This window comes from Urocampus carinirostris, chromosome 10 (genome assembly GCF_059441175.1).
Source record: "Urocampus carinirostris isolate Australia breed hairy pipefish chromosome 10, RoL_Ucar_1.0, whole genome shotgun sequence".
In the NCBI taxonomy this organism is placed as follows: Eukaryota; Metazoa; Chordata; class Actinopteri; order Syngnathiformes; family Syngnathidae; genus Urocampus; species Urocampus carinirostris.
In genome coordinates this window covers 3,159,953-3,187,761 of record NC_142358.1, presented here as the reverse complement: position 1 = coordinate 3,187,761, position 27,809 = coordinate 3,159,953, and the positions used below count along the sequence as shown (strand labels likewise).

The window sequence follows — 27,809 nt, the reverse complement described above, 5'->3', positions numbered from 1 at the left end:
AATACCTTGCACTTTTCTTTCCCCAGAAAAACATTTTCTTTCAGAAACACAATGATAATTTCCCTGTTATTGACAAGAACAAAGTTATACAGATAAAAATAATATAGAGTGCTCACAGAAAGACATTTGATTTGATCTGATTCAAGAGACGGGCAGACAAAGGGCAGTCGTGAGAAGGTGACATCCTAGATTGCTTGTAGGTGCAGCCATTTTGACACTCCGGGCAGGGAACAGGAGCAGGACCTTTTGTAGGTATGCAAATTGTGTTAAAGAAAATAATTTATTAGAACACATGCTAATGTTTTGTTTTCTTTCATGTACCGCAGGTGTCTCACACTCATTTATATATATATATATATATATATATATATATATATATATATATATATATATATATATATATATATATACATATAAATTTTGAGTTTCTGTTTTTTTCTACAAATTTTAAGGCATTGGAGATCATTTTAGCTGAACAGCCAACAATTTTTTGCACCCTTTATAAGTTCTTCTCTTTCCAATCAACTTTTTAATCAAAGAATGCAGGTCTTTGAAGCCCTGTCTTGAACGACCCATTTTCCTCAAATGCATGTTCGACCTGTGCTGGCTTCATCATCGTTAAATCAGCCCCCAATATTGATGAACTCAGTGATTGGTTTCCACAATGCTATTTTTTTGGAACACACACTTTTTGAACTATTTGCCTAATTGCACAGCCTTCGGAGCGTGCCTATTATAAATGCTGGGTATTGTTTGTTTTCTGAGAATCTACTGCACCTACTGGTAACTAGTCTGGCATGTATCACTGAAAAATATAATATAAACCAGGGATATTATGGTTAGTCACATTGCACTGACATTATTTTAAACAGCACTGTGTCTGCATGAATGTGGGAAGGAACACTACATGTTCAGTGCCTAATTGGAAAAACATTTTTTTCTTTATATAATCCCTTTCAATCTTTTCTTTATTTTCCTTTTTAGCTGTTTAGCTGTGAACTGTTTAAGTCTAGGCTGAAAACACACTTCTATTATATAGCATATGGATGACCTATATTTAATGTTGAGAATATCTGTGTATTATTTGTTATTGCAACATCCATTGCAGCTTGGTCATCCTGGAAGGGGGATTACCACATGTGCGGTCCCTTCTTAAAGTTTCTTCATTTTCCTTATGTTGAGTTTTTGAGTTTTTCCTTGCCCTCATGTAGGTTCCAGATCAGAGGATGGTTTAATAATAGTCTGTGGTTTGCAATAGTCTGTACAGCCCTTTGAGACTCCCTGTGATTATGGGCTATACAAATAAGCATGACTTGACTTGACTAGATTTGATTTCTTTTTTTGTGTTTCTTGAGAAAGGCTGACTGAAAATTGGACGAAAAAGGGTGCTTTTTTGTTCACTTTCAGTCTCCGTAGTTATTGTCTTCTTTGGGTTGATTTTTGTTTGCACTACATATTACAGCAACATTTAGTGGACACATGTAAAACAATGTCCCTTTAAGAACAGCGCAATATTTTCATTAGCTCTGTTTTTGTATCCGCAGAAAAAAAACATTTCCGCAAACCTAGCCCATATCCTAGTTTCAGCAGCCCCCATCTCAATTGAGTTTGAGACCCCTAATGTACAATTAATTTACAATTTCCACTACTATGCAACAGCTAAGAAATAGCTTGAAACAAAGTAGCTCACAAAATGTCAATCCTCAGATTCTATGCTGCGAAAATTACACTGTAAAACAGTTGGGTTAAAGAAATGACCAATCCAATACAGTAGACCAACATGATACGGCAACCCCGCTTTCGAATGTGGAATAAGATCTTTGTTCAGGCCCTCGTTATGGCATTTTCTCCACGATATGATGTCCACAACAAATTATTTTGTGTTTCCAAAAAGTTACAAAGTTCAAACTTTGCAGTGTTTGTACATAAGACCACTTTCACCTCTAAGATGCCTCTCTGCTATTGGTTCATGTCATATAAAAATCTGCTGAACTACCTACCACAACACTTTTATTGTCATTCAGTTCAGAATTTTGTTAAGACTTTTCTAGTTCGTGATACAATACTGTATTTTTTGTACAGAATTTATGCTAAAGGAAAACAAGAGGATGATAACTAAAGAAACAAAACAAAAATCCGAAATACCCACGCAAAGTTGCATAGCCGTAACGAATCGCTGATCGAAAGTATCATTAAAAATAAGGTGTTCAATGCAAGGAAATATTCTTAGGCAGGGGTGTCCAAACTTTTAAGAAAGCGGGACAGATTTGGTAAGCTGAAAATGTGTGAGGGCTGACTATTTAGCCTGGCATTCTTTGAACAGTCTAGGAGGAATTCACCCTCTGTGAAAGGTTTGCAGGGCTTGCCGATCAACGTTGCGACCCCGTAGTCCGCCTTTTTCTCTTGAGTCGCAGGATCTTGTCAAAAAACGCTGCTGTGCCGTTAAAACAGCTACCAGTTGCTTCACCTTTCCACAGCGTTCATTTCCAGTTAGCTTTTTGTCGTCGGTATGTTTTGTCTGTGGTCTACATTACTGGCTAGCCAAATATTAACTTTATGCCAGAGGCTACAAGCCAGTGAAAATGTGATCACAGGCCTTAACTGGCCCCCGGGCCTGGCTTTGGACGTGCCTGTTTTAAAGGCATGACGATTGTCACAAGTCGAAGTTTTAAAACATTTTTCATTTTTTAATCTGCTGTCGCCAGCTTCTTTCCCCACCGCCCCCCTCTGCATTCACTTGCTACTCAACTGGACCGGCTCAAGTCATGTCACACAAAGGTAAATCAAATTTCATTTTTTTCCCGGTATATTAATTTACAATGTTATTTATTTAAATGCCCTGTTTTGTTTTTATCTGGGGGGTCCGGAACAAATTAACTAAATAGCATAGGTTTATCTCATCTCATCTCATTAGCTGCACCGCTTATCCTCAGTAGGGTTGCGGGGGTGCTGGAGCCCATCCCAGCAATCATCGGGAGTGGGCAGGGGACACCCTGAACTGGTTGCCAGCCAATCGCAGGCATAGGTTTATATTTCCTGCTAAAAGGCAATTTGCTCTTTAAAATACATACCTTATTTCAGTAAATCATTAGTTGCAAACTAACCTGTTGACTAGTTCGCCTCATCAGCCACAATTTTGTTAGTTTCAAGTTCGCTAGCCATTCTCTTCTTCCGGGAACCAAGGGCTTTGAAAACAACAACAACAACAAAGTGTTAAAGTCACACAATTACGCATTGCATCACAGGTGGTTTCATTTAGGATTAAATCTTCATGCAGAATTCTAAATGTTATATTTACTTAAATCAGATTAGTTTCACCAAATTGATTTTGAAACAATCACAATTAAAGCAAAATAGTAAATGAACTCCTTTTTTTAAACACAAAATTTGTACTTTTGTCGTATATCTGCATTTAGATATTTGTAGTTTTTCTGTAATTTTTTTTTGTTATTTTGTGGTATTTCTGCAGTAGTTTTTCAGTGCAAACACCATTAGACTCTGGCTTCCGTCTGTCTCGTCCTTACATGTATCGTACTCGTCTGCCCCCGGCTTCCCAATCATCTCTGGCTGAATTTTTCCTTCCTTCGACCACGCTCCGATCTCCCGCCCCGGCTACTCGACCCGTTTTTCCCACCGACCATGCTCTGCTCTCCCGCCCCGGCTACTCAACTCGTTTCTGCCTTCCGACCACGCTCCGATCCCGTGAGATCCCTGCTCCTCCTGCCCAGCGATCGCCGGATTTCTGGCGCTTGCTTTCCCGTACTTGACTTCTCAGCTTCTGCAATTAAGTTGTTATGAAACATTACGCATTTGGGTTTACCATCTGTTCTGGATCTGACAAGTATTTTTTTGTTGGATTACTGTATCTGCTTTTTCAGTGCTTCTGTTGTAATATAGCTGTCGTAGTATTTTGTATTATAATGGTGTTTTTGTAGCATTTCCATCGTATTATTTTTGGAGTATTCCTGTAGAATTTCCCTAGTAGTATTTTTGTAGTATTTCTGTAGAAGTGTCTCATATCAAACTGACATGGGGACTGTTTTGGCGCAGTCCATTGTCACTCGAGATAAAAGGAGACGGAATGATTTTTGTGGCATTTCTTGCTAGATTTCCACAGTATTATTTTTGTAGTATTTCTGTAAAAGTATTTTCGAATTGTTTCCATAAAATGTCTTTTGTAGTATTTTCATAGTAGTATTTGTTTGTATTTCTCTAGCTTTATTGTCATTTTTGTAGTATTTTCCTACTAGAACTTTTGTAGTATATCTGTGGTATTTTTGTAGTCTTACTGTAGTTGTATCTTTGTAAAGTTTCTGTCTTAATGTTCGGGTAGTAGTATTCCTGTAGTAATTATGTTGTACTGTTTCTGTAGCAGCATTTTTGTATTATGTTAATACCGTGGTGGTATTTTTGTAGAATTTCTGTAGAAGTATGTTTCAAGTTTCTCCATTGGAGTATTTTTGCACTATTCGCATAGTAAATATTTTTTAGCATATCTGTAGTATTTTTGTAATATTTCTGTCATAATATTCCATTATTTGTTATTTTTTTACTACTTCTGTCGTAATATTCCCGTTTTTTGCATTTTTTTTGTACATAGTATTACTCCAGTGGTATTTTTGTCAATTGTTCATTGTTATATTTTTGTAGTATAACTTTAGTTCACTGTTCGCAAATCCCTTGACCACCTGGGTCGTCGGGGCAGCATTTCCAGTGGTGTGTCTTGGGCAAGTACAGCTTGGCAGCACCTATCCTTCTCCAGGCTGTTTTTTTGGAGTCTTGTAGCTTTTGTATTTTTTTAGTCATTTTGTAATATAACTATCGTTACATTTTTGTAGTATTTCTGTCGTAATATTTCTTTAGTAATATTTCTTTAGTACCGTAAACTCCGGACTATAAGCCGCTACTTTTTCCCAAATGTTCAGCCCTGCGGCTTATTCAGTGAAGCGGCTAATTTATGGAATTTTTCTAACGGCCACGAGCGGCGCAGGAATTCAAAAGGTAAGATTAAGACCAGTTGAATATGAGCGCCAAGAAAGACAGTAACCTCTAAGTTATAGTGTGTATTTTCATTAATTTCAAGGTACCGTATTTTCCGCACTATAAGGCGCACCTAAAAGTCTTAATTTTTTTCAAAAGCTGACCATGCGCTTTATAATACAGTGCGCCTTATATATGGCTCAATATTAAATCACAAAGTCTCGCAACTTACGCAACAGCCGCCGACTCGATTTTCCCCCAAACGTGGAGTAGTCCGCGGTCTATGCTGGGATTTATATACCGGCGTTTTATTGGCTAACCAATGCGTCAATCATCATTTGAATCGATCGCTATTGGCTAAAGTTATTCGGAGCCTCGGATAGGCTAGAGGGCCAAAACAAACCCTGCAATTGGCCGAAAAAGATGTGTCAATCATCCGTTAAATCGATCGCTATTGGCTGAAGTTATTCGGAGCCTCGGATTGGCTAGAGGGCCAAAACAAACCCTGCAATTGGCCGAAAAAGATGTGTCAAACATCCGTTAAATCGATCGCTATTGGCTGAAGTTATTCGGAGCCTCGGATAGGCTAGAGGGCCGAAACAAACCCTGCAATTGGCCGAAAAAGATGACTGAATAGCACGCTTGCTAAACTACGCCATAAAGAAACATGTTTCATAAGTCTGTATTTGTAAATATTTTACCCTCCTGGATTTACTACACTCACGCTTGTAAGAAGACCATGATTGCGTATCATTTTTGAACTTGAGAACTTAGGTGAGCTATGCGGCTTTATATTTTCCCGGTATCTTGTTTTAGAACGATCTTGATGTTGCTGTGATGAGTTGAGTGAATTCAACTCAATTCCAAGTGTTTATTGTCATATGCACAGTAAAGTAGCGAGCGAAAAAGAAAATAGAAACTAAGAAATGGTTGGCATTTTTTGAATCCCAAGATTTTAACCTTCCGAATGATATTTGAAATGATGCATTTGAGTGACATCATACGGACACCGCATCCACACGAGTCTACGACACGTATTTGCTTCTTTGCAAGCTTTGGGAATGTTAAGGGGGTCGACGTTCCCATTGTAGCACCTTATAATCCGGTGCGCCTTATCTATGGAAGATATAGGACCAAAACTATTTTTTGGGGGTGCGCCCTATAACCCGGTGCGCCCTTCAGTGTGGAAAATATGGTACGTTCCGATACTGAGGAAGATGCCTTCAACGGCGGAATTGTTAGAAAAGAGTTCAAGACGATTTACCATGAATTTTTTTGGTTTGAACAAATTTATTGACACTAAAAACAGAAAACAATCATGACAATCTCAACAGCAATTAAGCACATTCACAATATTATATTCCAATATTACGTTTTTAACAGCAAACACAAAGTGAGGTTTGAACAAACCTTCTCGAAAATCATTCACAATTAAGGAGTATCTTTTTTTTTTCCCCAGGTATGTTTAATACTTTGAGAGCGTGATCCTACTAGCGTGTTGGTACCTTTCAAAGGCACGGTTTGGGATGAAAGTTATATTATTATTATTAAAGCTTTGAAAACTCTCTCGGTGTACCGTCTTTCTTCCTAAATATGTGTAACCATGTATAATATATATTTGCAACTGTATATTTTTGTAATGTATTTATTTTAGAGATCTATTCTGTTATGTGTTCTACGGACAAATAAAAAAATAAGGGGCGGAGAAAACGCGGCCTGATGGGAAATGTGGTAAAGCTGAGTTACCAGTAGATCTATCTGTTGTCGCAGCGAACAATAGTGGGTATATATTTTTCCCACCCTTAACTTTGGAAATATACATTTTGTTTCCTTGGATCACTTTCATCGAGACCCCGACTTTAGAAGTCTGCATCATACATGAATTACGGGTATCATTTGCTAATAGTGATGTCATCTGTAGTACTGAATTTATTGAGGAACTGGACGAAAATGTGAATATGTTTGATTGCTGTTAAGATTGTCGAGAAGGATTGTTAAAACCTCACATTGTTTGTTTGCTGTTATTAGTGTCAATAAATTTGTTCAAACTAAAAAAAAGGATAATGATATGTCTGGATGGATCGCTTTTCAGCTTATTGGCCAAAATTGCTCTGTGTAGTAGCCATGATCTTTGATTTTTGAAATCCAGAGATGGAATAGGAGCTTGCTCTGTCCACTCCACGCATCGGCCTGGTATGGCTAGGACCTTAGCTTGGCCTTTTGGCTGAGAGTAAGTGTCCCGGCTCCTAGACTTTGTAGCGTATTATGAACTGACCTATAACGGATAATGGATAAAGAATAGCGAAGATAGAACAATAACCCTTAAAAACCCCATGGATAATGAATAACGAAGATAGAACAATAACCCTTAAAAACCCTAAACCCCCACACTTTATTGTGAACTGACCGATAATGGATAATGAGAATAGAAGATATAACAATAACCCTTAAAAATCCCCCCCCCCCACTTTGGCCTGGGTAAAACCTGTGACTGTGATACAAGATTTAATGCGGGCGCCCGCTACTTATGCATGGGTGCGACTTGTATAAGTACAAAAGTGTAAAATCACCCAATACTTGGTGGATGCGGTGCGCTCTATAGTCCGGAATTTACGGTATTTTTTTACTCTAGTATTACTACTGTAGCAGTTTTTCGTAGTATCTATGTAGTATATTTTTGAAAATGAAATGAAAGCAGAAAAATAAATCAGAAGAATGAAAATGAAGATTTTATTTTTAGGACATACAGAATTATTAAAACTTCCAGAGATACTTTTTAAAAATGTCAAACCCCTCCTTATGGCATTCTACCCACTCTACGACATCAACTACACACTAGAGAATTCCCGCGGCAATTGTGAAAGTTTGGGCTGGGCTCTAGCATGTAGTCAGTAGCATGTAGTCGTTAGCATGTACTGGTTAACATCTACTCATTAGCATTGAGTAGCAGTTGTTAGCTATAGTAATGGTAAATGGACTGCATTTATATAGTGCTTTTCAAGTCACTGAAGACCTACCATAGCGCTTTACAATGCATTTCACCACTTACCAATTCACACGAACGGAAAGGGAGTCAGCCATACAGTGCCTCCCTGCTTATCGGAGGCATTAGGGATTAACTGCATTTCCCAAGGACATTTAACTCGGAGGACATGGCAATCAAACCTGCTACCTTTTGGTCCTAAGACAAGCACTATAGAAACCGTGTTATTACACTGTGTAGTAACACGGTAATGACGCCGTTATAAAACAGAATTTCAAAAGAATGAAAAAATGGGCCTATTTATTTTGAAATAGCATGAAACATGTAGTCATTAGCATGTAGTACTTTGCATTTAGTCATTAGCATTTAGTCATTAGCATCTACTCATTAGCATAACGTCAATTGCATGTAGCCAATAGCATGACTAGTTAGCATCTCGTCGTTAGCATTCACCCGTTAGCATGACTAGTTATAACATAGCTATTAGCATAACTTGTTAACATGAAGTCTTTAGCATTACTCGTTGGCATGTAGCATCCAGCCGCTCCTCCACCCGACTAGCTCAAGTCACATCACACCAGAGGTAAATAAAAATGTCATTTTTCTTTGACATGTGTGTTCATTTCTAATGTTATTTAACTGAATGCACATACAAACATAAGTCGTTGTTAGAATTTACTACTTTTAACGGAGTACAGAATTCATTATCTAATTAGCATAGATTTTCTATCCCCGACTATCCAGTACTTCGTCAGCCTCACCTCAGAATGGATTGGTGTTGTATTCTGAGAGGGTCCGTTGAATTTTTTTTTCAAGATCGAGTGGCAGGAGTTTTTTGTGATGCTCACGTCGTCGCGACTACGAGATTGATTCAGATTCGTACTATAGCAGAATTTTGGACTGAGACTTTTTAATCTCGAACAGTTGAAAAGTTTCAGGTATGTATCTCGGACGATTGGCGCAAGGTAAGTGCCGCGCACAATTGTTTTACAGTCGCGCTGCTGCCGATTGCTGTCAAAGGGCATCCCCTCCCACGGATGCTAAGACGCTCTTTTGGCATCCGACTGCTCACAAGTGAGTATGGGTTGTTGTAAAGGTTGCTCCCGCTTCCGTAGGCAAGTAACCCTTCTAGAGGGACGTGTCCGTGAGCTAGAGCAGTTTAAAAGGAAAATGTTAGGTGCCACGGACACGACTGCTAGCGTGGGTTGTAGCGAACCTGCTAGTCCGGTTAGCACTAGCCCTAAACGGCATGCTAATCGCAGTGAGCCAATTCAGACACATAACAAGTTCAGCCCCCTAGCTAATCCCACTCCATCCCGGTCTACTGGCTCCCGCACCCTAGTTATAGGTGACTCCATCACCCGTAACATAAAGCTTAGCACCCCAGCCACGGTTACGTGTATTTCTGGGGCCAGAGCACCCGACATTGAGGCTAATTTGAGGGAGCTGACATGCAAATCTAGACACCAGGACAGGGCTAGCTACACCGATATAGTCATTCACGTCGGCTCTAATGATACTAAATGAGGCAATCTGTGATTACAAAGAAAAATATTGCTAGGACCTGTAATCTCGCCAGCAAGATGAGTCGGCATCGAGTAATTGTCTCTGGCCCCCTGCCTGCGAGATGCAATGATGAGAGGGTTAGCAGACTAGTCTCGCTAAACCGGTGGCTGGGAAGTTTATGGAGTCAGCAGGGATTTAGGTTTGTGGATAACTGGCCTACTTTCTGGGGCCAACCTGACCTGCTGAGGAGAGACAGCCTTCACCCTAACTGGGAAGGTGCTCTCACTCTTTCTAAAAATATAGATGACTGTTTCGGCCTTCCATGACAGGGTACACTAGTGCAGGCCAGGTCACGGGTGATTAGTGAACCTGTAACCACGGGTGTGGAGTCTGTAACGCTAGAGCTAACTAGCGCTATGCTAAATTCATGCAATTCACATAGTTTTTGTAGTTTAGAGCGTTCTATTGACTGCACCATACACCCTGATCTGCACTCTTCTATAGCATCTTCTTCTGTGCTTCTTACCTCTGATTCTCCCTTGTTAGGTGAGGAGGGAGAATAAATAACATTATTTTCTACCAATAGTCATCCTGCTACTCCACCTGTCAACAATATTCCTGTGGTATGGAATTCTGGCCGCATCTGCCGTCATGCAAGACCCGGGACCGGCAGTATAATCCTGTGGAGGTTATCACTAAGGTTGCCATTAAGGTTCAAAACTCGCGAAAGGTTTTAGCTATGTCCACAGTGCTGAAGCTTGGCCTCTGAATATTAGATCACTAGCCTCCAAAGCTTTACTTGTCAATGACCTTATTAATGAAGACAATCTTAACCTTATTGGCCTTTGTGAGACCTGTTAAAACCAAATGAGTTTGTAGTGTTGAATGAGGCTTCTCCCCCTTACTTTGTGAGTTCGCACTTGGCACGACCATGCAAAAAAGGTGGAGGTGTTGCTCTTATATCGGAAGGTAAATTGAAATTGACTCCTAATACCCCTACTGGTTTTAAAACGTTTGAAGCACTTGTTATGAGGTCCTTAATGTCAACACCAATTTATTTAGTTGTTGTGTATCGCCCACCTGAACCATACTCAAATTTTTTGGATGAATTTTCGGAACTGTTAACAGACTTAGTAACTTATGCGGACAATGTTGTAATTATTGGTGATTTTAATGTTCACATAAACTCCCTATCAAATTCACTTGCAATTGCTTTTAAGTCACTGATTGATACATTTGGTTTCAATCAAATAGTTGATGTGCCCACTCATTAAGATGGGAACAATCAAAATCTCGTTTTGACCCGTGGCGTAGTAGCCTCAAATGTTACAGTGTTACCGTATCCTAATGCCATCTCTGATCACTATCTTGTTAAGTGTGAGGTGCTGTTTAATGTTTACTGTGATAAGGAAAATGTAGGCTTTAGCAGTCGCAATATCCGCCCTACAACGGTATTAGCCTCAAAAGAAGTATTACCTACGGTAACTGCAGCCTTCCCTTCGCACACTGGGTCTGTTGACTCACTTACAAACAACTTCAATACTGCTTTGGTTAATGTTCTTGATTCTGTGGCGCCCCTAATTCATAAATTCGACCTAAGAAGAATACACCTTGGTTCACTGAAGAAACCAGGTTACTCAAACAAGGTTGCAGAAAACTTGAACGAAAATGGCACACTACTAAGCTGGAGGTCTTCCGACTGGCCTGGTGTGACAGCTTGCTGAAATAGTAGCTCTTGCCTCAGCTAAAGCATAATTTTTCTCTAAGATTATTGTTAAACATAACAATAATTTGAAATTTTTGTTTGACACAGTGGCGAAACTTACCAGACAACAACTTAACCCAAATAGTTGTATTTATTCTGCTAACGACATTATGGAATTTTTCAATAAAAAGATTCAACTAATCAGGAATAAAATTTTAAAAGAACGCTCTGTAACCTCCTCCTATCTCAAAGATGTGGAGGTGTTAGGTGAGGACCGTGTCGGTGGCTGTTCAGAAACATTCTCCAGTTTCAATCATTTGTCCCTTGATAATCTAACACAGATCGTCAGTAGGGCCAAACAAACTACTTGCCTGCTCGATCCGTTTCCAGCTTCACTGGTAAAGGATCTGTTTGGGATCTTAGGACCATCAGTTTTAAATATTATTAATATATCGCTATCCTCGGGTATTGTTCCTGTAGCCTTCAAGTCTGCCGTCATTAAACCCACGCTTAAGCGACCTAACCTTGACCCAGAAAGCCTAGGTAATTATAGGCCAGTGTCAAATCTGCCATTTTTACTTGAAAAGGTCGTTGCACAACAGCTAAATGACTTCATGTCAGAAAATAACCTCTTTGAAACTGTCCAGTCAGCATTTAGGTCAAATTCCCCTACTGAGACAGCCCTGGCTAAAGTAACCAATGATCTGCTTTTAGCAATAGATTCCGGTGCCTCATCAATGTTACTGCTGCTGGATCTCAGCGCTGCTTTTGATACTGTCGACCACAACATATTACTGGTTTGTCTGGAATGCATTGGTATCTCAGGAACTGTACTCTCGTGGTTTAGGTCCTACCTGTCAGACAGGATGCAATGTGTTAACTATGGCAATCTGACCTCTAAACAATCTAATGTCCCTGTGGTGTTCCTCAAGGCTCTGTACTTGGCCCCCTTATTTTTAGTATTTGTATGATCCCGCTTGGTGACATTATCCGCAAGTATAATATTAGTTTCCATTGCTATGCAAATGACACTCAATTCTGTGTGCCACTGGAAACAACTGGACATTCAAGTTATAGAAATCTGGAGGCTTGCCTTACTGAGATTCAAAGATGGATGTCACATAATTTTTTACGCCTTAACCCAGAAAAAATTGGATGCTAAGCGGCTGGATGCTACATGTGGATTATTGGTCCAGCTCACTGTCGTCAGTTGTTTTCAAACACTACCCTGAACCTAGACAAATGTAATATCACCCATAGTGACTCGGTCAAAAATCTAGGTGTTATATTTGATCCTAATCTGTCGTTTCAGTCACACGTGAAAAATATTACTAGAATAGCTTTCTACCATCTCCGTAATATTGCGAAGATTTGTTCGATGCTGTCCCAATCAGATGCAGAGGTTTTAATTCATGCGTTTATTACATCTCGGCTTGATTACTGTAATGTATTGCTTTCTGATCTCCCGATGTCTAGCATTAAAAGTTTGCAGTTGGTTCAGAATGCGGCAGATAGACTTTTGACTAAGACCAAAAAGTTTTCCCGATCCGGGTGATTGTGACAGAACCCCTCCCTCAGGGGACGGCTCCAGAAGTCCCCAAAGAAAAAAAATAATAATCCGACAGGAAAGTGCATAATCCGACAGGCAAATTAACAATCCAACAGGCAAAAGTATAATCCGACATGCTGGAACATAATCCGACAGGCTGGCCAGTTAGAACTCCTCTGAACGGACCGATGCTCCATCGTCGACTTCAGGCGGCGTAGTCGATGATGGACTCGGCGGAGATGTAGTCGTTGGCCGGACACCCCTAGGCCGACCACGGCGAGGGGCAGGTTGATCTGGAAACTGGCGGTGGAACTCTGAGATGAGCGAGCGATCCAGGATCTGCCAGGTGGGGATTCAGGCTCGTTCCTTCGGGCTGTATCCCTCCCAGTCCACAAGATATTGGAGACCGCGTCCTCTACGACGAGAGCGGAGCAGACGTCGCACGGTGTGGATAGGGTCACCATCCAGGAAGCGAGGGTCTGGGGGGGAGGGACTTCACGTACCAGAGGACTCTTGCGGGCAGGCTTAATGCGGGAAACATGAAACGTCAGGTGAACCCTCATGGTGCTGGGCAGGCGCAGGCAGACTGCCGATGGACTAATAATTTTGTCCACCGGAAACGGTCCCAGGAATCGGGGGGCCAACTTCTTGGACTCCACCCGGAGTGGAAGGTCCTTGGTGGACAACCATACTTGCTGGCCCACCTGGTACGTTGGGGCCGGAATTCTTCTTCGGTTAGCCCCCTTTGAATAACTTTGGACGGCCCGAAGAAGAGCAGCCCGTGCCTGAGCCCAAGTGCGACGACAGCGACGGGCATTTGCAAGTGCCGACGGACAGGAAACATCTTCCTCTTGGTTGGGGAACAAGGGTGGCTGGTAGCCATAGACGCACTGGAAGGGAGACATGCCAGTGGAGGAGCAGACAAGGGAGTTGTGGGCGTATTCCACCCATACCAGCTGTTGCGCCCAGGAAAGAGGCTCACGGGAAACCAGGCAGCGGAGAGCCGTCTCCAGTTCCTGATTGAGGCGTTCAGACTGTCCATTAGATTGCGGATGGAACCCGGACGAGAGACTGACCGAGGCCTCCAGGAGACGGCAGAACTCTTTCCAAAATCCCGAGGCAAACTGAGGACCTCGGTCTGAAACAATGTCTTTTCGGATTCCATGTAGGCGGAAGACATGCAGCTGGACCACCTGCGCCGTCTCCTTGGCGGATGGAAGTTTGGGCAAGGCCAGGAAGTGGACCATTTTGCTGAACCGGTCCACAATCGTCAAAATGGTTGTCATCCCTTCTGAGGCAGGCAGCCCAGTAACGAAGTCCAAGGAGATGTGGGAGCAAGGACGGCTGGGGACTGGTAAAGGTTGAAGCAATCCGGCAGGGGGCCGATTCGAAGTCTTCTGCCGGGCACAGGTTTGGCAAGCCCCGACATACTCCTGGACGTCCCTAGCCAATGAGGGCCACCAGAAACGTCGGGCCAGAAAGTTGCTGGTGCGGGTAGCACCCGGGTGACAGGAGAGGCGAGAGTCGTGCCCCCATTGAAGGACCGTAGGGCTTCCGGGACGAATAGCCGCCCCTCTGGACAAGTACTGGGGCCTGCTTGGTCTTGGAGGGCCTCCCTGACGCGGTCCTCGATGTCCCAGGTGAGAATGGCCAGTAACCAGTAAAACTGAAATGTTGATTATTGGTCCAGCTCACTGTCGTCAGTTGTTTTCAAACACTACCCTGAACCTAGACAAATGTAATATCCCCCATAGTGACTCGGTCAAAAATCTAGGTGTTATATTTGATCCTAATCTGTCGTTTCAGTTACACGTGAAAAATATTACTAGAATAGCTTTCTACCACCTCCGTAATATTGCGAAGATTCGTTCGATGCTGTCTCAATCAGATGCAGAGATTTTAATTCATGCGTTTATTACTTCTCGGCTTGATTACTGTAATGTATTGCTTTCTGGTCTCCCGATGTCTAGCATTAAAAGTTTGCAGCTGGTTCAGAATGCGGCAGCTAGACTTTTGACTAAGACCAAAAAGTTTGAGCATATTACTCCTGTATTGGCCAACTTGCACTGGCTCCCAGTCCACTTAAGATGTGACTTTAAAGTTCTCTTATTAACATATAAATGTTTGAATGGGCTTGCACCCTCTTATCTCTCCGATTTGATTTCCCTCTATGTTCCTGCACGGAGTCTGCGCTCGGAAAATGCCGGTCTACTTGTGACTCCGAGAGCCAAGAAGTCTGCGGGCTCGAGAGCGTTCTCCATCCGGGCCCCGGTGTTATGGAACGCCCTGCCTCTGGAGATAAGATCTGCAACCTCAACGGAAGTTTTTAAATCGAGGCTTAAGACACACTTCTATTCCAAAGCATATGATTGATGCCCACCTCATATTCTGTTTTGTCCTGTCTTTTTCCGACGCCTGCCTGGCTGATACAAAGGAGAAGGATGATTTGGGATGGGTCAGCGGACCGGCGTCTGACCTGCAGCATGTCAACCCCTGCATTTACCGGCTGGCAGAGACGGGAGGCAGCGTCGTGGCCGTCATAGACTTTCTGGACTGGTTTGCAGGCTGGGGGCGTCGTTGATGTCATGCACTTTCCGGACATTTTCAACATCTTACCTTATGTTTACTATTATGTGTACAGTAATGCTAATTGTAATTCACCCTGGTCAATCCTGGAAGGGGGATTACCACATGTGAGGTCCTTTCTCAAGGTTTCTCTTTTCTCCTCACACTGAGGTTTTTGAGTTTTCCTTGCCCGCATTGCTGGTTTAAGATCAGGTAATTGTGTAATTTTGTAACTGTAATCCTGTGCAGTCCTTTGAGACATTTTTGTGATTAAGGGCTATATAAATAAATTTGACTTGACTTGACTTGACATTGCAGGACCCGGGGCGGTAGGAAAGGGTGAAGTTGAAACGGGTGAAGAAGAGTGACCAGCTGGATTGTCTCGGGTTCAAACATTTAGCAGAACGGATGTATTCAAGATTCTTGTGGCCGGTCCAAACTAGGAACGGAACTGGCACCCCTTCCAGCCATTGGCGCCATTCCTCAAGGGCCAATTTTATTGCTAGCAGCTCACGATCCCACACGTCATAATTGCGTTCGGCGGGGGATAAGCGACGTGAAAAGAATGCGCAGGGGTGCATCTTTTGATCCTCGGCTGACCTTTGGGAGAGAACAGCCCCAACACCAACGTCCGAGGCATCCACTTCAACAACTAGCTGACGCCCCGGGTCAGGTACTTGGATGATGGGCGCCGTCGAAAATAGAGCATTGAGGGCAGAGAATGCTTTGTCGGCCGCAGGAGACCATCTGAAAGTTTCCTTGGGGCTAGTGGGAGCCGTCAGGGGACCCGCTACCGTGCTATAGTTCCGAATAAATCGTCGGTAAAAGTTGGCGAAACCCAAGAACTGCTGGAGCTTCTTGCGATCCGTGGGGACAGGCCAGGTGACTGCCGACACTTTCGCAGGATCCATCTCCAATCTCCCCTCCGCGATGATATACCCCAGGATTGACACGGTTTGGGCGTGGAACTCACACTTCTCAGCCTTAACGAAGAGGGAGTTCTCTAGGAGTCGTCGAAGGACAAGTTGGACATGCTGCGTGTGTTCCTCCAGGGATTTAGAGAAAATCAGAATGTCATCCAGATAGACAAACACAAACTTGTTGAGTACATCACGCAGCACGTCGTTGATAAGGGACTGGAAGACGGCGGGGGCGTTCGTTAGACCAAAAGGCATGACTAAATAGTGCCCCGTGGGAGTGTTAAAAGCCGTTTTCCATTCATCTCTCTCCCTGATACGGACCAGATGATAGACGTTTCTGAGGTCCAGTTTAGTGAACATTGTGGCCCCTTGCAGCAGTTCAAAGGCGGAGGCGAGCAGTGGTAAAGGGTAGCGATTCTTAACTGTTATATCATTAAGGCCCCTGTAGTCAATGCACGGTCGTAAGGAACCATCTTTCTTGCCAACAAAGAAAAAACCAGCTCCAGCCGGGGAAGAGGACGGCCGAATTATTCCAGCTGCCAAGGCCTCCGAGATGTATTCCTCCATGGACTGTCTTTCGGGTGCAGAAAGGGAATAGAGACGACCCCGCGGGGGAGTAGAGCCAGGCAGAAGGTCGATAGCACAGTCATAGGGGCGATGTGGAGGAAGGGAAGTGGCCTTGGCTTTGCTGAAGACTTCCCGTAGGTGGTGATAGCAGGCAGGGACCTTGGACACGTCAGGAGGAGACTTGGAAGCCACGGGTCGGTCGGGGTGATATGCAGAACGTAGACAGGTTTGATGGCACTCGACGCCCCATTCCATGACGGTCCCCGAACGCCAATCAAAGTGAGGGTTTTGCCGTACCAGCCATGGATGGCCCAAAACGAGTGGCTGGCCGGGGGATGGGAGCAGGTGGAACCGAATTTGCTCTCTATGATTGCCAGAAAGTCTCATCTCCATCGGTTTGGTAACATGGGTAACTGTGCCCAGAAGACGGCCATCTAGTGCTCGGGCGGTGATAGGAGTAGCGAGGGAATTCAATGGGACCTTGAGTTTGTGGGCAAGGGAGAGGTCCAAAATGTTTGCTTCGGCCCGGGAATTCACTAGCGCGGAAAGTCTCTGTGGGGAACCAGCAATCAAGAGATGCACCTCGAGGGAAGGTCGAGAGGTTTCGGAGGACGGGATAAGGGCAGAACTCAATCGGACGCCTCCGTTGTCCAACGAGCCCCCCCCTTTTAACGGACACGTTGAGATTCGATGCCCCTTGCCGCCGCAATAAAGACAAAGTCCCTCAGAAAACCGCCGCCGGCGCTCTTCGGCCGATAGGGCTGCCCTATTAATCTCCATGGCTCTGTGAGTAACTGTCATCAGGGATCGGGGCGTTTGGAACCCACTTGGCTCTTTGGGCAAATTCGTCGGGAGTTGTATTGTTCTTCCCCTCTCCTGTCGCCATGCTTGGACCCGACAGTCTATTCACGCTGTCGAGGGTTAGAAGGCGGCGTATCGGACACCAATTCGTCCTTCAAGTAATCGGCCAAACTGTGGAGATAAGCGTCCACTAACGCTTCCTCATTCCAATTACTCTGGCTAGCGAGTGTTCTGAAGTCAATGGAGTAATCGCCGACCGAACGTTTTTCTTGGCGAATGTTAAGCAGGGAGCGGGATGCGTCAGACGAGGCAGACCCAGTATCGAATACTTTCAGGATCTCCTGGGAGAATAGTGCAAACGAGGAACATGCCACCGATCCTCGTTCAAACTCAGCGGTTCCCCAAAGCCGAGCTCTCCCAGTCATGTAGTTATTAATGACGAACGCTACCTTGGTTCCCTCGGATCGAAAATTTCGGGGTTGGAGATCAAAAATGAGTCCACAGTTTACGAGGAAGGCACGAACTTGGGCAGGGTCGCCGCAAAATTTTTCGGGTGCGCCCACATGAGGTTCTGCTGCTTCAGAGACATTCGAGGTAGGCAATGGAAGACTCGCCGGGAGTGTTTGTGGACTCGGAGACGGGTTGACGGAATGCGGAAATGGTGACGTCAGTAATTTTGACAGCTGCTCAGACAGGCTCGTTACTTGCTGTTGGTTCTGTAGTAAGAGGTGTTGTTGCTCTTGCAGAATACCTTGTTGCTGTTTGACTTGTTGTTCCAAAGCTTATGATTGTTGCCCACCTCATATTCTGTATTGTCCTGTCTTTTTCCGACTGCCTGCCTGGTGGTGATACAAAGGAAAAGGACGATTTGAGATGATTCAGCGGACCAGCGTCTGACCTGAAGCATGTCAACCCCTACATTTACCAGCTGGCAGGAATGGGAAGCTGCGTCGTGGCTGTCATAGACTTTCTGGAATAATTTACAGGCTGGGGGCGTCGTTGCTGTCATGCTCTTTCCGGACATTTTCAAAATCTTACCTAGTGTTTACTATTCTGTGTACAGAATTGCTAATTGTGATTCACCCTGGTCAATCCTGGAAGGGGGATTAACACATGTGAGGTCCTTTCTCAAGGTTTCTCTTTTTTCCTCACGCTGAGGTTTTTGAGTCGTTCCTTGCCCGCATGCTGGTTTAAGATCAGGTAATTGTGCAATTGTGTAATTGTAATCCTGTGCAGTCCTTTGAGACATTTTTGTGATTAAGGGCTATATAAATAAATGTGACTTGACTTGACCTGACTCAAGTAAAGCAGAAACAAAACCTTCATTATCATCAATATAGGTACAATAATGTTGAGTAAGCAGAATGAACGAATATGTTAAGGTTGCCTGGAGTCCTTCTTCTTCTCCAAGAGATGACCGCATTAACCTATTTTCCAGTCGACCTCGCAATTCCTCTGCCCAGATGCTCTCAATCAGACAATTAGCCACCTATCATGAATAATCCAGGATCTCACCTGATGTCGTGGGTGCGTTTTGATTCTTGCTCAAGACATTCACTCGCCAAAACAGCAAGCTTCTCCTGAGACTTTTGTCATGAGGTCCGCATTAGTAGATCATCCACTTCATTCCAACCTTCTTCTTAGAGGTATTCCCAAGTCTCCTTTCGAAGGTTCTCGCTACATTCAGATCCCCTCTCAAGTTTTCCCTCTCTGTCCCAAAACCTGCCACTCCAACCTTTTTCCTACAGGTATTCCCAAGTCTCCTTTTAAAAATCCTCACCACCCAAATATACCCCTAAAGCAGGGGTAGGGAACCTATGGCTCGGGAGCAATGTTCCCTCTAATTTTCCACTGGTCTGAGGATTCACACAAAGTCGGTGAGCAACGCTTGAAACAACAGTGAGCAACCATAATCCCAAGTGTGGCAAGATAATTAATTATCAAACATGTCCAAAACTTGACATCAAGTTACATTCGCTGAGTTTCCGGCAATGCAAAATTATTTTTCTCTTTTGAACGAATTGACTCATGTACTATTGCAAAGGTTGTACGGCCTACAAAAGTTGTTTGTTCTTACAATTCTTTCAAAAGATATCCATTTCTTTTTATTTCCTGATATATTTTGTCGCATAATATTAACATTTTTGGGGGCCTATTTAGTCGGTTGTAAGATACAGAACTGTACTTAATCACATTTTTAGTGGAAGTACAATGTTGGCAACAAGATTCACTTGATTTAATTGGAAATTATTTGAATGCAAAACAAACTTTTTCTTCTTCTTTTTTCTGTGGTTTTTTTTCTTCTTTTTTAAAAATTCCTTTAAAAAAATCTCATTAAGTTTATTTTTGCCGAGCTGTTACTTTTTTCTTTTTGTTCTCGATTTACTTTTTCCCTAAATTTCTTTCTTTTCTTTTTTTTCTGGCTTTTTTTCTACATTTTTCCTTCTTTTTTTCACTTCCTTTTGTTTCTTTTTTTCCTCAGCTTTTCACTACTTTTTCATTTTGGAATTTTTTTCTTTTTTGTTCTATTCCCCCTTCCTTTAAGTCATTTTGTGCATAATTTTACATAATATTTGGTCATGTTGGGATTAAAGAAGCAAAAACAACCTGAAGAGCCGTTTAGGACCCGAAAGAGCCGGTTCCTTTTAGTGAGCCGAGCCGAAGAAGCCGGTCCTTGACAATCTCTACTAACTTTACTCAACTTAGTTCTACTTCGACTCGACTTCAAAATACCTAATTTAGGACACAACGTCAGGGGAACCCGTGTATTTTTACCTTCATGCACTGTAACTTTTACTTAAGTCGCCTCTTAATTAGTAATTTTGAGCCCTCATTTTTGTGCGCTGGCTAGGTTTTCTTGTGCGCTGAGAATGTGCGAGCAGTGCGCAATTGCGCACGCGCGGAGCTTAGAGGGAACACTGCCCAGGAGCCATATATGGCTCTTTTCATGACTACATGTGGCTCCGAAATAAAATGTAACTATTGCACATCCCCCTGTGGCATTCCAAAGTCAAGTGATTTCATCGCGATTTTGGTACATATAAAGCCGAAACAACTCAATGCAGAAGTTCGATAAGAAACCATTTGAACTGATAAATAAAAACGCTGGCAAACGACTTTCATTGGGTGAGCAGTACAGGTGGGCGGAAGGCACTTCCTTCTCTCTTTCTCGCTCAGTGCAGTCTACACCGAAAGTGAATATGACGATATGCTTATCGTTTGCAGTAATTTGTGATATTTTTACAAAAGAACTTTGCATGCACATTGTTTTGAATCCGTTAAGGTCAAATTTAATGGCAAAAATTAGCCTCAACACTCTTAACTGAAGGTGGAAGATACTTTTTAAATGGCATATTTACACTGATTTGGGACACAGGATTTGGCATTATTATCATTTCATACATTTGATTAAATCATCAAATGACACACAGTGAAATAAAATGTGCTGAACAATAAGCTTCTGTCTACAGAGTGTGTTTGGCAGTTTGTTAAATTTTGTCTTAAAATATATGGTGTGGCTTTCTCAATTTATTTTTGAAATTTTTTTTTTTGCTTTAATGGCTCTTTGGGTCAAAAAGGTTCTTGACCCCTGCTCTAAAGTTTTCCTTCCTCGTCCCAAGACCTACCACTCCAACCGTCTTCTAAAAGAAGGGGCCAATTGCGCCCCCCAGGATGATCGTTTGAGGCTCCCGCCCTAATTTATCACTAAATTTTGTCGTGCTGCAGTAAACGAGTGCTAAAAGCACGACAGAAGAAGAAGAAATACAGATACTTAAAGTGACCAAAATGCACCTTTATTACTTTAAAAAAAATGGCAGAAGTGACAAGACAAAAAAATGAAAACGAAAAAGATAGAAAATTGCCCACCCCTTTTTTGTCTTTTTCTCTTTTTCCTTTCTTTTCTTCCCTTTCTTTTTTCTCTTCCTCCATCTTTATTTTTTTGGGGTGTATTTGCCCTATTTCTTTCTTATTCCAGTTTGCCTTTTTTGCTTCTTTTTTTCTTATTTCTTTTACGCAGATGACACTCAACTATATCTTCCGATGGAGGTATCTGCCACACTAAACTGTGGAAATTTGGAGGCCTGCCTCACTGAGATAAAAGAATGGATGTCACTCAACTTCTTGCGCTTTAACTCCGAAAAGACCGAAATGTTAGTTATTGGTCCATCTAAACGCCGTGACTTGTTCTCAAAAACTGCTCTGAACATAGACAAATGTAATATCACCCAGAGTGACTCAGTCAAAAATGTAGGTGTCATATTTGACCCCATTCTGTCCTTTCAAACACATGTTAAGAATATTACTAGAACAGCTTTTTTCCATCTTCGCAACATTGCTAAAATTCGTTAAAATCCTATGTTGTCTCAGTCGGATGCGGGGATTATAATTCATGCGTTTGTTACCTCTCGTCTCGATTACTGTAGTGCACTACTCTCCGGTCTCCCGAAGTCCAAAATCAAGAGCCTGTAGCTGGTACAAAATGCTGCAGCGAGACTTTTAAATAAGACAAGAAAGTTTGATCACATCACCCCTATTTTAGCTCACCTGAATTGGCTCCCTAGTTAGCTTAAGATGTGATTTTAAGGTTCTGTTGGTTTTATACAAAATCATACATGGACTTGCTCCCTCATATTTTTCAGATTTGTTTTCCCCCTATGTCCCGGTCCGGAGCCTTCGCTCTGAAAATACTGGTCTACTAGTGATCCCAAGAGCCAAGAAGAAACCCGCAGGTTCGAGAGCGTTGTCCATTTGGGCAACAGTGCTGTGGAATGCTGTGCCCTCTGAGATTCAATGCGGAACCTCAGTGGAGGTCTTTAAATCTAAGCTTAAAACACACTTCTATTCTATAGCATATGAAAAACCTATATTTTATGTTGACAATATCTGTGTATTATTTGCCCTCATGTAGGTTTTAGATCAGGGGATGGTGTCATAATAGACCGTGGTTAGCAATAATCTGTGGTCTGTGCAGCCCTTTGAGATTCTTTGTGATTAAGGGCTATACAAATAAACATGACTTGACTTGACTTCACTATTTTTATCCTTTTTTGGGATAACCCCATTTGATATAACCTCACCTGGACCCTAGGTTCAGTGGCCGCCAACTCAATTGAGTTTGAGAAACCTTGTCTTAAAGTTATGCGCAAGTCTCCCTTTCAAGATTCTTGCCACCCCTAGACCTCCTTTTCAAATGTCCCTCTCAAGTCTTCACTCCTCAGCAGTCCCGGTCCCATTCTCCCTTATGATTAGTGAAGCTTTTTTTTCTTAAATAAATGGTTCTATCGGGGTTTGAGCAACTTTTACGTCTCTTTTTGTCCTGCATTTGGGTCTGCCAAACATCCCGTGATAATAATATAGCAATTCAGTTTTTCTTTCTTTTTTTGTTCAGTGTTTTACTGTTTTAAGGCTCAAAACTTTTTAAACGTTTTTTTTTTATTGTGGAAGGACACTTACGCCTGAAGGGAAACATAAGGCCGTCCGTCTGACCACCTCCACGAGCTTTCTGGGTCGTCGCGCCATAAACCGATCCAGTGAGTGGCTTGTGTAGTTTGTTTTTCAAGGTAGAGCTGCAAAACCATGAAGGAAACTAAGTCACAAGACAAGAATTATATGTGCTAGAGCAAAACAATTCTGTGTTGGGAGATCGATCCAAATATAAATATTATCGATACTAAGCAAGTACTTGGATCGGATCTGTACAATTGTCCCGAGTTCGATACTTTGCTCAGCGCCAATTTTTTAAAGAACCACTTCTTTAAGTAAGTCTCTCTTTCTAGCTCTCTCTCACCCACCACCATTTGCTACTGTCTAAATCAGGGGTGGGCAACTAATCGTTGCTCGCATTCGGTTATAGATTCTGGCCAAGGGACTGATCATGAAGACCTATCCATTTTTTTCATTCCGGAATAAATAATAATGCCGAATTTTAGACGTATATGTATATGTGTAATTGTTTTTAAATCGATGAGTTACATAAAATTGGTTTTAAAATGCTTACAGTTAAGGCAAAATTAATAAATTAGATCCCTGTTTAAGCACCAAAATTGATATTTGGTTTTGTAGTATTACTGTTGTCAGATTTTTGTAGCATTTCTGCCGTAATTTAGGAGTATAAGTGCAGTGTTCTCGTTTGCCCGCGTCCCTGCGTCCCAGTCGCATCATTTTCCCTGGGGACGCATAGTGTCAAATCAACGTGCGTCCCCGGGACGCAACTTTTTTGACACATAATTGTCATTATAACCTGATTACCGTATTTTCCGCACTATAAGGCGCACCTAAAAGTCTTAATTTTTTTCAAACGCTGACCATGCGCCTTATAACACAGTGCGCCTTATATTAAATTCGCAAGGTCTCGCAACTTACTCAACGCCGACTCGATTTTACCCCGAACGTGGAGTAGTCCGCGGTGTATGCTGGGATTTATATACCGGCGTTTCATTGGCTAACCAATGTGTCAATCATCATTTGAATCGATCACTATTGGCTGAAGTTATTCGGAGCCTCGGATTGGCTAGATGGCCAAAACAAACCCTGCAATCGGCCGAGTTTAGCAATGGCGTAGCAAGTCCGCGGTGTATGCTGGGATTTATATACCAGCGTTTCATTGGCTAACCAATGTGTCAATCATCATTTGAATCGATCACTATTGGCTGAAGTTATTCGGAGCCTCGGATTGGCTAGATGGCCAAAACAAACCCTGCAATTGGCCGAGTTTAGCAATGGCGTAGCAAGCTTGCTACAGTACGCCATAAAGAAACATGTTTCATTAGTCTGTATTTGTAAATATTCTACTCTCCTGGATTTACTTCACTCATGGTTGTAAGAAGACCATGATTGCGTATCATTATTGAACGTGAGAACTTAGGTGAGTTATGCGGCTTTATATTTTCCCGGTATCTTGTTTTAGAAAGATCTTGATGTTGCTGTGATGAGTTGAGTGAATTAAACTCAATTCCAAGTGTTTATTGTCATATGCACAGTTGTGAGCGAAAAAGAAAATAGAAACATAGAAATGTTTGGCATTTCTTGAATCCCAAGACTTCAACCTTCTGAATGATATTTGAAATGACGCATTTAAGTGACATCGTACGGACACCGCGTCCGCACGTGTCTACGACACGTATTTGCTTCTTTGCAAGCTTTGGGAATGTTAATGGGGTAATCAGTTTGACTGAATCATCTGACTGTTTTGTCGACGTTCCCATTGTAGCGCCTTATAATCCGGTGCACCTTATCTATGGAAGATATAGGACCAAAAACTATTTTTTGGGGGTGCGCCCTATAACCCGGTGCGCCCTATAGTGCGGAAAATACGGTACTTTTTTTCAAACAAAGATTTACCGCACTCCAAACTTTTCATCAGGCAGATCCGCCATTGTTGTTTTGGTCTCGCGGTTCGAGTTTTTGTCTGCACGCCGATCTCGGATAAACATTTGTTGAACACACTTAAACTGAATGTTTTTGGAACATAAATATGAATAAAAACAGACAAGAATATTAAATTTAAACCTTAAATTACTTATACAGTATTTATTATTTTGTTGTAAATAAAAATATCTTGTTAAATTATACAACTTAGAACTTAACTTAAACCACTTAACATTAAAATAACATTCAAATTCCTTTGCTCCTATGTCAATGTATATATTAAAAAAAACTTATATCCCAAAAGATTTTGCTCTCCTTAATATATCTCCTGTCATAAGTAGAAATATGAAAATGCTACACAAATTATTTTGTAAAAACGTCACAACTTCCTGAGAACAGGGAGCCTGATGTGCTTACCTTTGGCGCAGACGGAAGTAGGGCGAGAGATGGGAGGGAGTGCTTGCACTTTTTGCATAGCTCCACCCATCCCTCCCACTCAAAAAGTATCTGAACACTGAACACAGATTATATAGTGAACTTTTATATAAAGGGTTCTTTAGCGTTGTACACATCAAACGTAAGTACACACAAAAGGTATGTAAATACGCAAAAAAACGGATGAAAATATGCAAAAAAAAACATCTGTAAATACACAAAAAAACGTATGTAAATATGCAAAAAAAGTATGTAAACACACACAAAAACATATATAAACACGCACAAAAACGTGCGTAAACAAGCACAAAAACGTACGTAGACACATTCGACCTACGTGAACACGCACAAACAGATCTAAAAGCGCACAAAATGTACTTAAACACATTTAACTTACGTAAATACTCACAAAACGTGTGTAAAAAGGACACAAAATGTATGCAAAGTGAAGAAAAGAAGTATTTGAACACCCTGCTATTCTGATATTTTTCCCACTTAGAAATCATGGATGGGTATGAAATTTTTATCATAGGGGCATGTCCACTGTGAGAGAGACTAAAAAGAAAAATCCAGAAATCACAATGCATGATTTTTTAACAATTTATTTGTGTGATATAGCTGCAAATAAGTATTTGAACACCTGTGTATCATCTAGAATTATGAACCTGAAAGACCTGTTAGTCCGCCCGTTAGAAGTCCACCTGCATTCCATGTCTCATCCTGAATCAGATGCACCTGTTTGAGGTCGTAAGCTGCATAAAGACACCTGTCTACCCCTTACAATCAGTAAGACTTTAACTTGTAACATGGCGAAGACCAAAGAGCTGTCCAAAGACACCAGAGACAAAATTGTACACCTCCACAAGGCTACAAAAGGCAATGGAGCAATTGCCAAGCAGCTTGGTGAAAAAGGTCCACTGTTGGAGAAATTATTAAAATCTGGAAAAAGCTAAACATGACGGTCAATCTCAATCGGAGTGGAGCCCCATGCAAGATATCACCTCCTGGGGTCTCACTGATTCTAAGAAAGGTGAGGAATCAGCCCGGAACAACACTACAGGAGTGGGCCAATGACCTGAAATGAGCTGTGACCACCATTTCCAAGGTTACTGTAGGTAATACACTAAGACATCATGATTTGAAATCATGCATGGCACGAAAGGTTCACCTGCTTACACCTGCACATGTCAAGGCCCATTTGTATGATACAGAGGAGTCATTGGAGAAAGTTTTGTGGTAAGATGAGACCAAAATAGAACTTTTGGGTCAGAATTCCACTAAGCATGTTTGTACAATCCAAAGAACACCATCTCTACTTTGAAGTGTGGGGGTGGTAGCATCATGCTTTGGGGGTGTTTTTCTGCACATGGGACAGGAAGAGTGCACCGCATTAAAGAGAGGATAACTGGGGCTGTGTATTGTGAGAATTTGGGGAACAACCTCCTTCCCTCAGTCCGAGCATTGAAGATCGGTCGTGGCTGGGTCTTCCAACCCGACAACTACCCGAACCACACAGCCAGGAAAACCAAGGAGTGGCTTCGTAAGAAGCATATCAAGGTTCTTGCAAAGCCTAGCCAGTCTCCAGACCTGAACCCAATAGAACATCTTTGGAGGGAGCTCAATCTCCGTGTTTCTCAGCGACAGCCCAAAAACCTGACTGATCTAGAGAAGATCTGTGTTGAGGATTGGGCCAAGATCCCTCCTGCAGCGTGTACAAACCTGGTGAAAAACTACAGGAAACGTTTGACCTCTGTAATAGAAAATAAAGGGTACCGTACCAAATATTAACTTTAAAAAAAAAAAAATTCAGGTGTTCAAATACTTATTTGCTGCTGTATCACACAAATAAATCGTTAAAAAAAATCATGAATTGTGATTTCTGGATTTATCTCTCTCACAGTGGCCATATACCTATGATGAGCATTTCAGACCCCTCCATGATTTCTAATTGAGAGAAATGGCAAAATAGCAGGGTGTTCAAATACTTATTTTTTCACTGTAAATGAACACAAAACAAATATAAACATACACAAAACGTACCTAAACACAGACAAAAATGTAAATAATGCACCGCTTTTCACCATCGGTAAGGGTGTTGTTAGATTACCCCGTTACTGAAAAGAATAACGCCGTAACGTTACTGCTTTATTCTTAATGAAGTTATTCCCAACACTTATCAAATGATCATGATGTTCCAAGCAAAAAAGTACCCCATTGGTATCAATCATTACTACTCTATTTTTACTTGAAATCAGATACCAAGATTTCCCATATCGCCCACGCTTAGTAAAATACAAAAAAATGAAATATGTGACCTGCTCATCTTCACTCCAAATGCTGGGCAGGTTCGCTCCTTTGTCGCTGCATTCGGAAAGTGCGTCATACCAGTTTTTCACGACGGTTGAAAAGAAGTAACAATGGCCACTCTGC

The 27,809-nt window shown here is 42.1% G+C and overlaps 1 long non-coding RNA gene across 1 annotated transcript; it reads right to left on the bottom strand.

The window, feature by feature from the left end:
* On the bottom strand, positions 1 to 27,809 carry LOC148357499 (uncharacterized). Its single transcript, XR_015851474.1, has 4 exons — positions 27,695 to 27,809; positions 23,031 to 23,143; positions 3,105 to 3,185; positions 1 to 243 (listed from the first exon to the last, which is right to left on the bottom strand). It is a non-coding gene; the product is annotated as an uncharacterized LOC148357499 (long non-coding RNA).